Below are 14,132 nucleotides of genomic sequence, written 5' to 3'. Positions count from 1 at the left end.
ACAAACAAACAAAACCCAAAAAAAAACCCAAGATGGATGGATTATCTTTTAGGAGAAATCTTTTTTTGAATAAAGTTTATTGAAAATCTATTGAAAAGTCTTAGCCGCTGATATACTTTGGATATGTGTCCCCTCTAAAACTTGTGTTGAATTGTAATCCCCAGTGTTGGAGGTGGGTCCTGGTGGGATGGGAGGTGATTCAATCATGGTGGTGGATTTCTCACGAATGAATTAGTTCTATCATCTTGGTGCCGTCCTCACGATAGTGAGTGAGCCCTCATGAGATCTGACTGTTTAAAAGTGTGTGGCGCCTCCCCCTGAACTCTCTCTCTCTTGCTCCTGCTTTCACCATGTAAGGTACCTTCTCCTGTTTTGCCTTGTCCCATGAGTAAAAGCTCCCTGAGGCCTCCCCAGAAGTCAAGCAGATGCTGGTGCTATGCTTGTACAGCCTGCAGAACTCTAAGCCAATTACACCTATTTTCTTTATAATTTATCCAGTCTCAAGTCTTTCTTCATAGCAGTACAAGAATGGCCTAACACATCCCCCAACTGACAACAGTAAAATTCCCAGTTCATCTAGCTCCCTGAGGACATATCTGATCTAATATTGAATTTGTCAGCCCTGAATTGAAATTCAACATTTGCTTGTGGATGCCTACGATTTTTGCACATCTCTAGAATTATAGAAAAACCATTGTGATTCACTATGCTTTGAATAATTCCTAGCACACAGTAAATAAATGTGGGAAAAAATGGAGAAAGGGAGATATAGAGAGAGGAAAGTATTTTTTAAAAAATAAGTCAGGATATAAATCCTCTCGAATTCCTGTCCTGAACTAGAAAATTTTCCCTCTATTATGCCATAGTGCAGGATGCTTGCTATCCCAAACTGGGTTCCAATAATTTGAGATTTCCTATGGGTCTCATGAGATATTTTAGACATTTTCCAGATCAAAAATATTCTCAATCTTCTCATAGAATTTAGGGATTACAATGAAAATATATGGAAAAAGAGAAGCTACAACCTTCAAATCACTACCCAGATATGTCCTGCCCTCTTCCCCATAGTCTTTGTGGCTTAAAACACAGGAACATGCGAGGTCAAATGAAGTTTTGGGAGAAGACTGCACTTTTTAACCCAAGGAAGGGCAGCAGGGAGCAGAGCCATAGGTCATGGTTTTAGCCACTGCCACTGAATTTTCAATCCTGCCATTAAGAGAGCCAACAAATACAGAAAGAGACCTATTTCTAGCCTATCTAGATGAAGAATAGATGAGTACATTTAACTCCCACTTTGCTGTCCTGCAGCCCCCAAGCCACTGGCTCCTTGGCGGAAAAATTCGCCTTCCCCTCTACTTCCAGATTTACATATATGGGTGTAGCTTTACTCTGGAGTAGAAAGGCTGTCACTCAAGTTCTGTGGAAAGGATAAACCCTTTACCTGTGTTGACAGAACTCCACAGGGCAGGCCAGGCAAATGAATATGCTTGTTGCTAGGATACCAGGCTGTTTCCATGACAGCAGGCCACTGCTGTTTGCTGCTCTCTTGACCACTAGCACACACACCTGTTCCTTAAGAAATATGCTTGTTTCCCTTCATTATAAGGCAAATATTTAGTAGAAAATAACACAACTACATGGCTGCAACTTCTCTAGCTTTCCAGAAGAAATATAATGCATCAATTACAATTTGATGTGTGGAAAGGGAATTCACATATCCATGTGAAACCCAAGTCTTCATATGCAATAAAATGTTTTATATGATTGACTGATTCATTGTTACATTTATAGCCCGTCGTGTGTCACAGAAGAGTTGAGTCAACAAAGCATATTGTTTCTGAGCAAAGCATATTGTTTCTGAGGACACTCAAACATTCGTCCTACATGGTGCTTATACAGTGGCTGTTGTTCTATGAGGTTTTCAAAGATTACACTTCGTGGCTCCCTATGGAGCTCACCTTCTTTTTTTTTTTTTTTTTTTTTTTTTTTTGAGACAGGATCTCATTCTGCTGCCCAGGCTGGAGTACAGTGGCACAATCACTGCTAACTGCAGCCTCGACCTCCCAGGCTCAAGCAATCCTCTCACTTCAGCCTCCTTTGTAGCTGAGAGTACAGGTGCACACCACCACGCCTGGTGAATTTTTGTATTTTTTGTAGAGATGGAGATCTCGCTGTGTTGCCCAGGTTGGTGTTGAGCTCCTGGACACGAGCAATCTGCCTGCGTCGGCCTCTGAATGTGTTGGAATATAGGCATGAGCCACTGCGGCTGGCTGGAAATCACCAGGTGTTTTTTTTTTCTCCTACTGGCATCCAGTTGTCACCAAAATTGCCACCACTACTGACTATGACTGCTAGCCAGGAGCAGGACTAAGGTGCCTAGGTGCAAATTTTAAGTATGTCCTCACTTTCAGGGTCATGCATGTGCACTCCTGCCAACATCTACCCAAAGGTAATGAATACCTGAGTCAAGGGTGCCAAGGTCTGGATCATAGTGATGGTTGTGCAATTGTATAAATTTACTAAAAACAATTCAAATGTGCATGTCCAGTGGTTGAATTTTATCGCACATAAATTATATCTCAATAGAACTGTCAACAATGACCAAACAAATACTCTGTAGACACCCCTGTATCACTGAAGTAATTTTCAAATCTCTTTTATAATGTGTGCTGTGGTTTGGATATGTGACTGTGTCTCTCCCGTTTGACTGTTAAGTTCATCGAAGGTAAGACCTGAATTTTACACACTTTTGTAACTTCCCAGTGATCGGCTGGATTCGCTGCACATAAAAAATGTTCAATAAATATTTGCTGAGTGTTTTATGACATATATATAATATCTTGCTTCCTGAACTTCTAGCTTTGGGTCTTCTTTGAGAGCCAAACTTTGTTGTATCTTATATTCTACCATCACAAATGCTAGAAATATAAAGCATTATATATAATATTCGCTTTATATTTGCCCATGAATATTCACTTTATATTTGCCCATGAATACATTTTTTTACACAGCTCTATGTAAAGGCTTGTTAGAGGTCGTTAGGGAGTAGGGTCTGAAGAGGAGGATAAATTGAGCAAGAGACAAAGACTGATCTATATTTCCTGTTGCATCAAAAATAATGAATGCAGTGCAAAAAGGGGAGGGGGAGGCAAGGATGGTGGCATTTACAACTTGTGTTTATCCCTTCCCCTTTCCATAGGATATTTTCACTTTAAAAGGAGAAAAATATAAGGGAACCTATTTAAACAAGGGATTTATGACACAGAAAAGGAAAAAAAATAAAATTCTTTCCAGAAACCAGAAAGTCTACCAAAGAATGCACCTTGTTCCAATGTGATATCAGAACATAGAGAAACTAATTTAAAAAAACCACTTGAAATATAATATTCCCCTGACCCCAAATTCTTGAGCAAAAATAAAAACAAGAAAATGACTGTTTTATGTTAACCAAATGGAAACAGGGCATAATTCTGGGCAAAAGCCCTTTGAAACAATTAGTTCTGTCACCAAAAGAGGTAGAAAGATTGGTGGTTGTCTGTTGCTAGGGGTGGGTTGGGCTGTGACTGCTAATGGATACAGTTTCTTTTTGGGGTGATGAAATGTTCTAAAAGTTATTGTGGTGACAGTAGGACAACTCAGTGAATATATTTTTAAAACTATATGATAGGCCAGGTGCCATGGCTCACGCCTGAAATCCCAACATCTTGGGAGGCCAAGACAGAGGCCAGGAATTTGAGACCAGCCTGGCCAACATTGAGAAACCCCATCTTTACTAAAAATACAAAAATTAGCCAGATATGGTGGCACATGTCTGTAATCCCAGCTGCTCAGGAGGCTGAGGCAGGAGAATCACTTGAACCCGGGAGGCAGCAGTTGCAGTGAGCTGAGATCGAGCCACTGCACACCAGCCTGGGTGACAGTGCGAGACTCTGTCTGGAAAAACACACACACACACACACACGATACAAGAATTATATCTCAATAAAGTATATATATAGACATACACACATGCACATGTATTTATGAATATATATATACATCTATGTGTGTATATAGTCTCCACTGAAAACCCTTCAATGGTTTGGATAAAGTCCAGCCCCTTAGAACTGCCCACACAGCCCTTCATTACCTTCATCTACTCATCCCAGCTGTACCTCTTGCCGTTTTCCACCGGGGACCCCAGGATCCAGACATACTGAATGATTTGCAGTTTTCATCATCTTTGTACTTTTGCAAAAGTTGTTTTACTGCCTAGAATAATACCCTTATTCCTCTTTTTCCTCTTACTCCTGTTAGTTTTTCAAAACTCAGGTTCAATTTCATCTATGGGAACTCATTCCTGTACCATACAACATGGTTAGGTTAAGTACCCTCTGGTAATTTCTTTTTCTTTCTTTCCTTTTTTTTTTTTTTGAGACGGAGTCTCGCTTTGTTGCCCAGGCTAGATAGAGTGCAGTGGCGCGATCTCGGCTTACTGCAATCTCCGCCTCCCAGGTTCGCGCCATTCTCCTGCCTCAGCCTCCCAAGTAGCTGGGACTACAGGTGCCTGCTACCACACCCGGCTAATTTTTTTGTGTTTTTAGTAGAGATGGGGTTTCACCGGGTTAGCCAGGGTGGTCTTGATCTCCTGACCTTGTGATCCACCCGCCTCGGCCTCCCAAAGTGCTGGTATTATAATTTCTTTTGTATTTGTCTGTCTCCTCTATTAGATTATAAACTCTTTATGCCTTATATCTTATTCTTAATAGCTAGTATAGGGTCTGGCACAGTTGGCACTACATTTATTCCAAAAAAATTTAATGAATTAATATTTTGATTATACTACTCCTTTTATTGTACTATAAATTATTTGTATCTTTATTTCTTCAATAAATTGTGAGCTCCTTACTCTTATTCATCTTTGTATTTCTCAGGTAACACAATTTCAAGTATATAATAGATATTCCATAATACAATGATGGATGTATATTATATTATATTATATTATATTAATTATTGGATGAGACTCTACAGAAAACAGTTAAACTACAGGTATCATATGTTGACATGGCTTTCATTTTCTTTAGAGATGGGGTCTCATATGTTGCCCAGGCTGGTCTCCAACTCCTGGGCTTAAGCCATTCTCCCACTTTGACCTCCCAAATAGATGGGATTACAGGTATGAGCCACCATGCTCAGCCTCTGACATGGATTTCTGAAAGTCCTAAAATGTGTTTTTAAAATGTATACTGCGGCTGGACACCATGGCTCATGCCTATAATCCTAGCAGTTTGGGAGGCCGAGGTGGGCAGATTGCCTGAGCTCAGGAGTTTGAGACCAGCCTGGCCAACATGGTGAAACCTCATCTCTACAAAAAATACAAAAAAATTAGCCAGGCATGGTGGCACATGCCCGTAGTCCCAGCTACTTTTGGGACTGTGGTGGAAGGATCACTTGAGCCCAGGAGGTTGAGGCTGCAGTGAGCTGAGATTGCACCACTGCACTCCAGCCTAGGTGACAGTGTGAGACCCTGTCTCCGAAACAAACAAATAAATAAAATGTGTACTGCAAGTATCATTTAAATATGTAGATATAGATCAATAATTTGGTTTATCTAGTTCATAAAGAAACATTTCATTCTAGAGAGAAATATGACTTATTAAATAATATGTTCAAGTTGATTAAAACTCACACATAAAGTAATTTAACAATTGAACGTATGTCCCCAACACATACCAAATCAAAACAGTCTATCTTTGTTTGTAGGATATGATTGAATTTCCGGCAGCAAATAGAATTCGCTGGCCCATTATACTAACACAAAGGCTGTTAGAATGTGAATGCCTGATGCATATTAAGCACTGACATTCAGGGGTCAGGTGGAATAGTGTTTTATAAACTCAATCAGTCTTTATTACAGCAATAACAAATAATTTCACAGAAACAATCTCCAGGCTCATGATATCACAGAAGTGCATATAATTCAAATCTGAATAGCCATATTTGAATGATCAAGTGTGTTTTCTATATAAGATATAATAAAATGTTAGCTTTTGACCGGGTGCAGTGGCTCATGCCTGTAATACCAGCACTCTGGGAGGCTGAGGCTGGCAGATCACGAGGTCAGGAGATCAAGACCATCCTGGCTAACACCGTGAAACCCCGTCTGTACTAAAAATACAAAAAATTAGCCAGGTGTGGTGCCACGTGCCTGTAGTCCCAGCTACTCGGGAGGCTGAGGCAGGAGAATCACTTGAACCCGGGAGGTAGAGGTTTCAGTGAGCCAAGGTTGCACCACTGCACTCCAGCCTGGGCAACAGAGTGAGACTCTGTCTCAAAATAAATAAATAAATAAATAAATAAATAAATAAATAAATAAATAAAACTGTAAACTTTTTTTTGTTTGTTTGTTTGTTTTTTGTTGTTTGTTTTTTTTTTTTTTTTTGAGACGGAGTCTCACTCTGTCGCCCCAGTCTGGAGTGCAATGGTACGATCTCGGCCCACTACAGCCTCTGTCTCCTGGGTTCAAGCCTTCTCCTGCCTCAGCTTCCCAAGTAACTGGAATTACAGTTGCCCACCACCACACTCGGCTAATTTTTGTATTGTTTTAATAGAGACGGGTTTTCACCATGTTAGTCAGGCTGGTCTCGAGCTCCTGACCTCAAATGATCCACCCAGCCTCCTGAAGTACTGGGATTACAGGCGTAAGCCACCGTGCCCCGCCATAAAATGTTAATTTTGAAAACATTGCGGCCGGGCGCGGTGGCTCAAGCCTGTAATCCCAGCACTTTGGGAGGCCGAGACGGGCGGATCATGAGGTCAGGAGATCGAGACCATCCTGGCTAACACGGTGAAACCCCGTCTCTACTAAAAATACAAGAAAATTAGCCGGGCGAGGTGGCGGGCGCCTGTAGTCCCAGCTACTCGGGAGGCTGAGGCAGGAGAATGGCGTGAACCCGGGGGAGCGGAGCTTGCAGTGAGCCAAGATCGCGCCACTGCACTCCAGCCTGGGGCACAGAGCAAGACTCCGCGTCAAAAAAAAAAAAAAAGAAAAGAAAACATTGCAAGACAGTGGATTCAGGAAGCCTTATTGGAAATAATCATGTTATATACCCATTTACAGATGAGGAAATGAGGGCACAGCAACACTAGGTTACTCGCTCAAGGTCAGATCAGTAAAAAGTGTCAAATCCAAGCTGTTACCAATGTGTTCTGAACTTTGAATTTGAGTTATTCCCAGTGGTACCATGCTACCTGCCTCTTTTCAAAACATGAATTGTACTGGGGAGATTATAAAGCAGTTAGCTGGGTGTGGTGGGGAGTGCTTATAGTCTCAGTTACTCCAGAGGCTGAGGTGGGAGGATCACTTGAGCCCAGGAGTTTAAAGCTGCAGTGAGCTATGACAGTGTCACTGGGTGACAGAACGAGACCCTGTCTCAAAAAATAAAAATAAACAAAGATGGAGATGCGAACTCCATCCCACTCCTCGCTCCATATCTGTTGATCTAGAATCTAATGACCACTAACTTAATAAAGTCAGGTGCCAGAGTAAACGAGCAGTGCACAGATGTGGGTTTCACAGACATTTCTTCCTGATCCTGTGGACTGAACCAGGCCTCTTTTCCTCCTCGATTGGCAATGGCACTCCTCCTAGGCATTTAGAAGTGAGCACTTGGGCCTTAAAGGAGCGAGTTGGTCTTGAAAAAAGCTGTTCTTCCTGACCTTTCAACTGGCAAAATTCATACTAGCTTTCATAGACCATATGCTGATTTAGTGAGTACTGACTGGGACAAGTCATTGCACTCTTTTACACATTTTATCTTGTTTTGTTTTATCCCTACAGAAACTCACTGAAACATGTAGCATTCTTATCATGTCATTTTACAGATGAAGAAACACCTCAAGGGAGGTTAAGTAATTTGCTCAAGATAATGAGGTAGCAAGCATTGAATGCAGAATTTGATCCAGAGAGGAAGACTCCAGAGCCCAGGCTATTATTCTCTTGCCTTTGAACATAAAAATAGTTAAGTCCGTTCTGTGCTGAACTCCCACCTCTGCACCTTTAATCATCAGGCCCCAGCAGTTAAGATCTCTTCAAAGCTTCTGCATGGTTTCAGACTAACTGGGTAACAAAACAAATATCAGAAGTAAAATATCCATTTTGAATCTAAAAAACAGTCTCTAAGATTTAAAGTGTTCACAGATTAGAAGACTGAATATTTTTGCCAATTCTCCCCAGATTGGTCTACGGATTCAGTGTGATCCCAGTCAAAATTCTAGCAGACTTCTTTGTATATATGAAAAGCTGATTCTAAAATTGACTATGATTTATAATCATCAAAACAATATTTTAAAAATTGGAGGATTCACACAACCTGATTTCAACACTTAATCTAAAGCTACAGTAACCAAGAGGATGTCGAACTGGTGAAAAAATAGGGACGTAGATAAATGAAACAAAATGGAGAATCCAGAAATAGACTCACAAATAGATGGTCAACTGACTTTTAACAAAGGAGCAAAAGCATTCAGTAGACAAAGAATACTCTTTTTAACAAATGAAGCCAAAACAATTGGACACTCAAAAGCATAAAAAATAAACCTTAATCCACATCCTGCAAGATATACAAACATCAAATTAAAATCGATCATAGGGCTGGACACAGTGGCTCATGCCTATAATCCCAGCACTTTGGGAGGCCAAAGCGAGTGGATCACTTGAGATCAGGAGTTCAAGAGCAGCCTGGTTAACATGGTGAAAACCCATCTCTACTCAAAATACAAAAATTAGCCAGCTGTGGGGGCACACACTTGTAATCCCAGCTACCCGGGAGGCTGAGGCAGGAGAGTAGCTCGAATCCGGGAAGCAGAGGTCACAGTGAGCTGAGATTGCACTGCTGCACTCCAGCCTGGTTGACAGAGTGACACTTCATTTCAAAAAAACAAAAAATAAAAGTAAAATAAAATAGATCATAGACCATATAAATAAAACCATAGACCATATAGTAAAATCTAAAACTATAAAGTTTCTGGAAGAAGAAAACATAGAAGAAAATTATTATGACCTTGGGTTACACAAAGATTTTTTAGATACGATGCACAAAAAAAAATGAGCCACAATGGAAAAAATATCAATAAATTGGATTTAATAAAATTTTTTTAAAACTTTTACTCTTTGACAAACACTATTAGGAAATTAAAAGACAATTATGTACTGGGTACAATATCTATAAATCACATATATCTAGAATATATAAAGAATTCTCATATATCAATAATAAGAAAACAAGCAATCTGGCCAGGCACAGTGGTTTATGCCTGTATTCCCAGCACTCTAGGAGGCCAAGACAGTTGGATTGCTTGAGCCCAGAAGTTCGAGAAAAGCCTGGGCAACATGGTGAAACCCTATCCCTACAAAAAAAATACAAAAATTAGCCAGGCATGGTGGTGTGGACCTGTAGTTCCAGCTATTCAGGAGGCTGAGGTGGGAGGATTGATTGAGCCCAGGAGTTGGAGGCTGCAGTGAGCCATGATCATGCCACTGCACACTAGCCTGGGCAACAGCACAAGACTCTGTCTCCAAAAAAAAAAAAAAAAAAAAGAAAGAAAGAAAAGAAAGGAAATCAAACAAGCAATCCAATTAAAATGGGAAAAATAATTGAATAGACCCTTCACCAAAAAAGATATATGAATAAGATATAAGCACATAAAAAGTTGTGCAACATCATTAGGTATTAAAGAAAATCAAATTAAAGCCATAATGAGACAGCATTCCATACCTATTATAATGGCAAAAAAAAAAAAAAAAAAATGACAATACTAAATGCTGGCCAGGATGCAGAGCAACTGGAACTCTCATACATTGCTGGTGGGAATAAAAAATGTACAGCCATTTCAGAAAATAATTTGATGCTTTCTTATAAAGTTAAACATATATTTACCCTATGAACCACCAATCTCAATTCTTAGGTATGTACCCAAGGGAAATCAAGATAGTGTTCATACAAATATCTGAATATAAATTTTTATATAACAGTATGGCTGGGTGCAGTGGCTCACACCTGTAATCCCAGAACTTTGGGAGGCAGAAGCAGGTGGATCACCTGAGGTCAGGAGTTTGAGACCAGTCTGGCCAACACAGTGAAATTCCATCTCTACTAAAACTACAAAAAGTAGCTGGATGTGGTAGTGGGCGCCTGTAATCCTAGCTACTCGGGAGGCTGAGGCAGGAGAATTATTGGAACCCGGGAGGCGGAGGTTGCAGTGAGCTGAGATAGAGCCACTGCACTCCAGCCTGGGTGACAGAGTGAGAATCCATCTCAATAAATAAATAAATAAAATTTTATAGCAGTTTTATTCATAACCACCAATGACTAGAAGCAACCAAGATGTCTTTCAACAGCTGAATGGATAAATACATCATGGTACATCCATAGAGTATCACACGGCAGTAAAAGGGGTGGACTATTTATATATGCAAAAATATAGATGACTGTAGTCCGGGCACAGAGGCTTGCGCCTGTAATCCCAGCACTTTGGGAGGCCGAGGCAGGTGGATCACGAAGTCAGGAGTTCGAGACGAGCCTGGCCAACATGGGGAAACCCTGTCTCTACTAAAAATACAAAAATTAGCTGGGTGTGGTGGCATGCGCCTGTATTCCCAGCTACTTGGGAGGCTGAGGCAGGAGAATCATTTGAAACTGGAAGGCGGAGGTTGCAGTGAGCCTAGACTGTGCCGTTGCACTCCAGCCTGGGAGACAGAGCAAGACCACATCTCAAAAATAAAAAATAAAAAATAAAAATAAAAATAAAATGGATGACTATATAAAGCCTTATGCAAAGTGAATAAAACCAGATGCAGAAGGCTATATATATATACACATGCACAAACATATGTGTGTGTATATATATATATTTTGGAGACAAGGTTCGCTCTGTCACCCAGGCTGGAGTGCAGTGGGGCGATTTCAGCTCACTGCAACCTCCACCTCCCGGGTTCAAGCAATTCTCGTGCCTCAGCCTCCCGAGTAGCTGGGACTATGGGTGTCAGCCACCACGCCCAGCTAATTTTTGTATTTTTATTAAAGACAGGGTTTCATCACGTTGGCCAGGCTTGTTTCGAACTCCTGACCTCAGGTGATCCGCTCACCTCGGCCTCCCAAAATGCTGGGATTACAGGCGTGAGCCACCGCGCCCAGCCAGAAGGCTATATATTATATGATTGTATATATATGACATTCTGGAAAAGATAAAACTATAGAGACCAAAAGCACATCAGTGGTTACTAGGGACTAGGGAGGGAGGGAGGGGTTATCTACAAAAGAGCACAAGGGAACTTTTGGGGATGATGGAAATATTCTGGATACATTTGTCAAGATTCTTACATTGTGCACCTAAAAAGTATGAGTTTACTGTGCCTAGATTATAACTCAGCAAGCCTGACTATGAAGAAAACAAATGAATAAATGTAGTCTCTAAAGCAAGGGTTTTTCAAATTAGTGAGATAAAATCCATTGGTGAGTAAGTTGTGAACTCAATTTAGTGGGTTGTGACTGGCATTTTTAAAAAGTGAAATTGGCTGGCCATGGTGTGGCTCATGCTTGTAATCCCAGCACTTTGGAAGGCCAAGATAGGAGGATTGTTTCAGCCTAGGAGTGCGAAATCAGCCTAGGCAATATGTGAGACCCCAGTCTCTACAAAAAGTAAAAAAAATTATCCAGGCATAGTGGCACACGCCTGTGGTCTCAGCTACTTGGGAGGCTGAGGTGGGAGGATTGCTTGTGCCAGGGAGGTGGAGGTTGCAGTGAGCTGAGATTGCACCACTGCACTCCAATCTGGGCGACAGAGAGAGATTCTGCCTCAAAATAAATGCATAAATAAAGTGAAAATAGACTAATATAAGAAATATCAGTCATTGCACACAGTAAGAGGAATATTGTTAATGAAACATTTGTTTCAGTTTCATATATGTACTATAATAATGTGTCACAAAAAAGAAACCATCATTCCATCTGTTTTTAACATAGGGAATTTAATACAGGAAACTGGTTACACAAATGATAACGCTGAGAAGCCAAATAGGGGAAGGTGGGGCAACCAGAGATTAGCAACAGCAGAAACCACTAATCTTTTTAGACTAGAGGGACAAAGAGAGGAGGCAGTGTGGCTAGATCCCAGAACTAGACTCATCTAATGACAGGAGGGCCTTTCTGGCTAGAGCTGGAGCCAGGGAGGAGACTTAGCCACTGTCAGAGATGCACCTCGGGCAGAGAAAGGCAAAGAGAATCATCCTAGCTTTTCCATTCTTCCTACTCTCCAGCGTTGTGGCAGGGCCTTGTATCAGTAGGACCCAGCCAGGAATCACTTACCAACCTGAGAGCCTCAGAAACACAGCCTGTTGGATCAGCATCCCCATGACATTGCAGCAGAACAGGAATGGATTTGACAGCAAACAGGCCAGGGGCTGCCACAGTTGTGAAGTAACATATATTTCTGATTGAGGTTTGGGTTCTAAAAGATTTAAAAGCCATTACCTGAGAAAACAAACCTACCCTCTCAATTGTATGTGGTTCTCTCTACATATTGAAAGAATAAAATCACACTTTCGATCATTAGGGGATAGCAAATTTTGCCCTTTTTACTGTTCTGGTAGAAGGCAGTTTGAACTGAAGAAGTCAGATGGGGAGAATAATCCACTTCTGTCATTAGTGTTTTGTTTGTTTTGTTTTGTTTTAGAGACAGGGTCTCACTCTGTTGCCCAAGCTGGAGTGCGGTGGCATGATCACAGCTCACTGCAACCTCTTCTTGGGCTCAAGTGATGCTCCCACCTCAGCCTCTCAAGCAGCTGGGACTAGAGGCACGCACCACCATGCTCAGGTAATTTTTTTTTTTTTTTTTTTTTTGTTGAGACGGAGTCTTGCTCTGTCGCCCGGGCTGGAGTGCAGTGGCCGGATCTCAGCTCACTGCAAGCTCCGCCTCCCAGGTTTACGCCATTCTCCTGCCTCAGCCTCCCGTGTAGCTGGGACTACAGGCGCCCGCCACCTCGCCCGGCTAATTTTTTGTATTTTTAGTAGAGACGGGGTTTCACCGTGTTAGCCAGGATGGTCTCGATCTCCTGACCTCGTGATCCGCCCGTCTCGGCCTCCCAAAGTGCTGGGATTACAGGCTTGAGCCACCGCGCCCGGCCAATGCTCAGGTAATTTTTAAGTATTTTTTGTAGAGATGGGGTCTTGCTGTATTGCCCTCCCAAAGTGCTGGAATTATAGGTATCAGTCACCATGCCCAGACCCTTTTCAGTTTTGGAGTAGTCTTACAAAGGTCTCTTAGTAAAGCAGTGAAAACTTCTAACAGATATAGGTGCAATACAGGCTAGAAACAACAGAACAGGAAAGAAGTATACAAGCAGCGAATATGTAAGCAAAGGAACCAAATGCTTCTCTCCTTGATTGTGTACAAGGAAAATCATAGTACGTGGTTAAAAATTGGCAAGCTGAGTACCAAATTGCCGCTGCTGGCAGCTCTATGTGTGAGAATTCTACAAAATTGCCTGGATCCACAAGGACGCCAGCGACCAAAATTCATTTACACTACCCTATTTCTGACTGGTGGCTATCTGTTCCTCTGGTTCCAAAACTCTGACCTTCAATTACTTTAGATTTCTGATCCCATCCCAAGAAATGGCTCCCAAGGCTCCCTCAGCCCTTCACTACCTCCTTGATTTGAGACCAAACCTAATGCTTGATCCCTTGGGCTTGGAAACATCCTAGCACCCACTTTTGGACTTCTACCCTGTACTGACGGTGCACGAGCAATGTACTTCAATCTGTTCATTTTCAGTCTGGTCTCCTTCAGTCATCTTTAATATAATTCTAGCAATATCATTTTAAACTAAACTGTGTAATTATCAAGAGTTATTTTTAAAGGCAATGAATATTTGTTGGGTGAATGAGTGAATGGATGGATGGATGGATGGATGGATGGATGGATGGATGGATGGATGGATGGGTGAAGGCAATGGAAGTCTCAGTTCTGCTTTTCAGCCAGGCTGAGGGGAGTCCTGAAGCTCTTCCTATATGTGGCTCTTCGTTTGAAGACCACCAGAATGCCACTGCACTGCCATCTAGTGGTAGCATAGCCACTCATAGGAAAAGAAA

The sequence above is a fragment of the Macaca mulatta genome, chromosome 18 (assembly GCF_049350105.2).
Source record: "Macaca mulatta isolate MMU2019108-1 chromosome 18, T2T-MMU8v2.0, whole genome shotgun sequence".
Classification (NCBI taxonomy): Eukaryota; Metazoa; Chordata; class Mammalia; order Primates; family Cercopithecidae; genus Macaca; species Macaca mulatta.
This window is presented reverse-complemented; position numbering follows the sequence as displayed.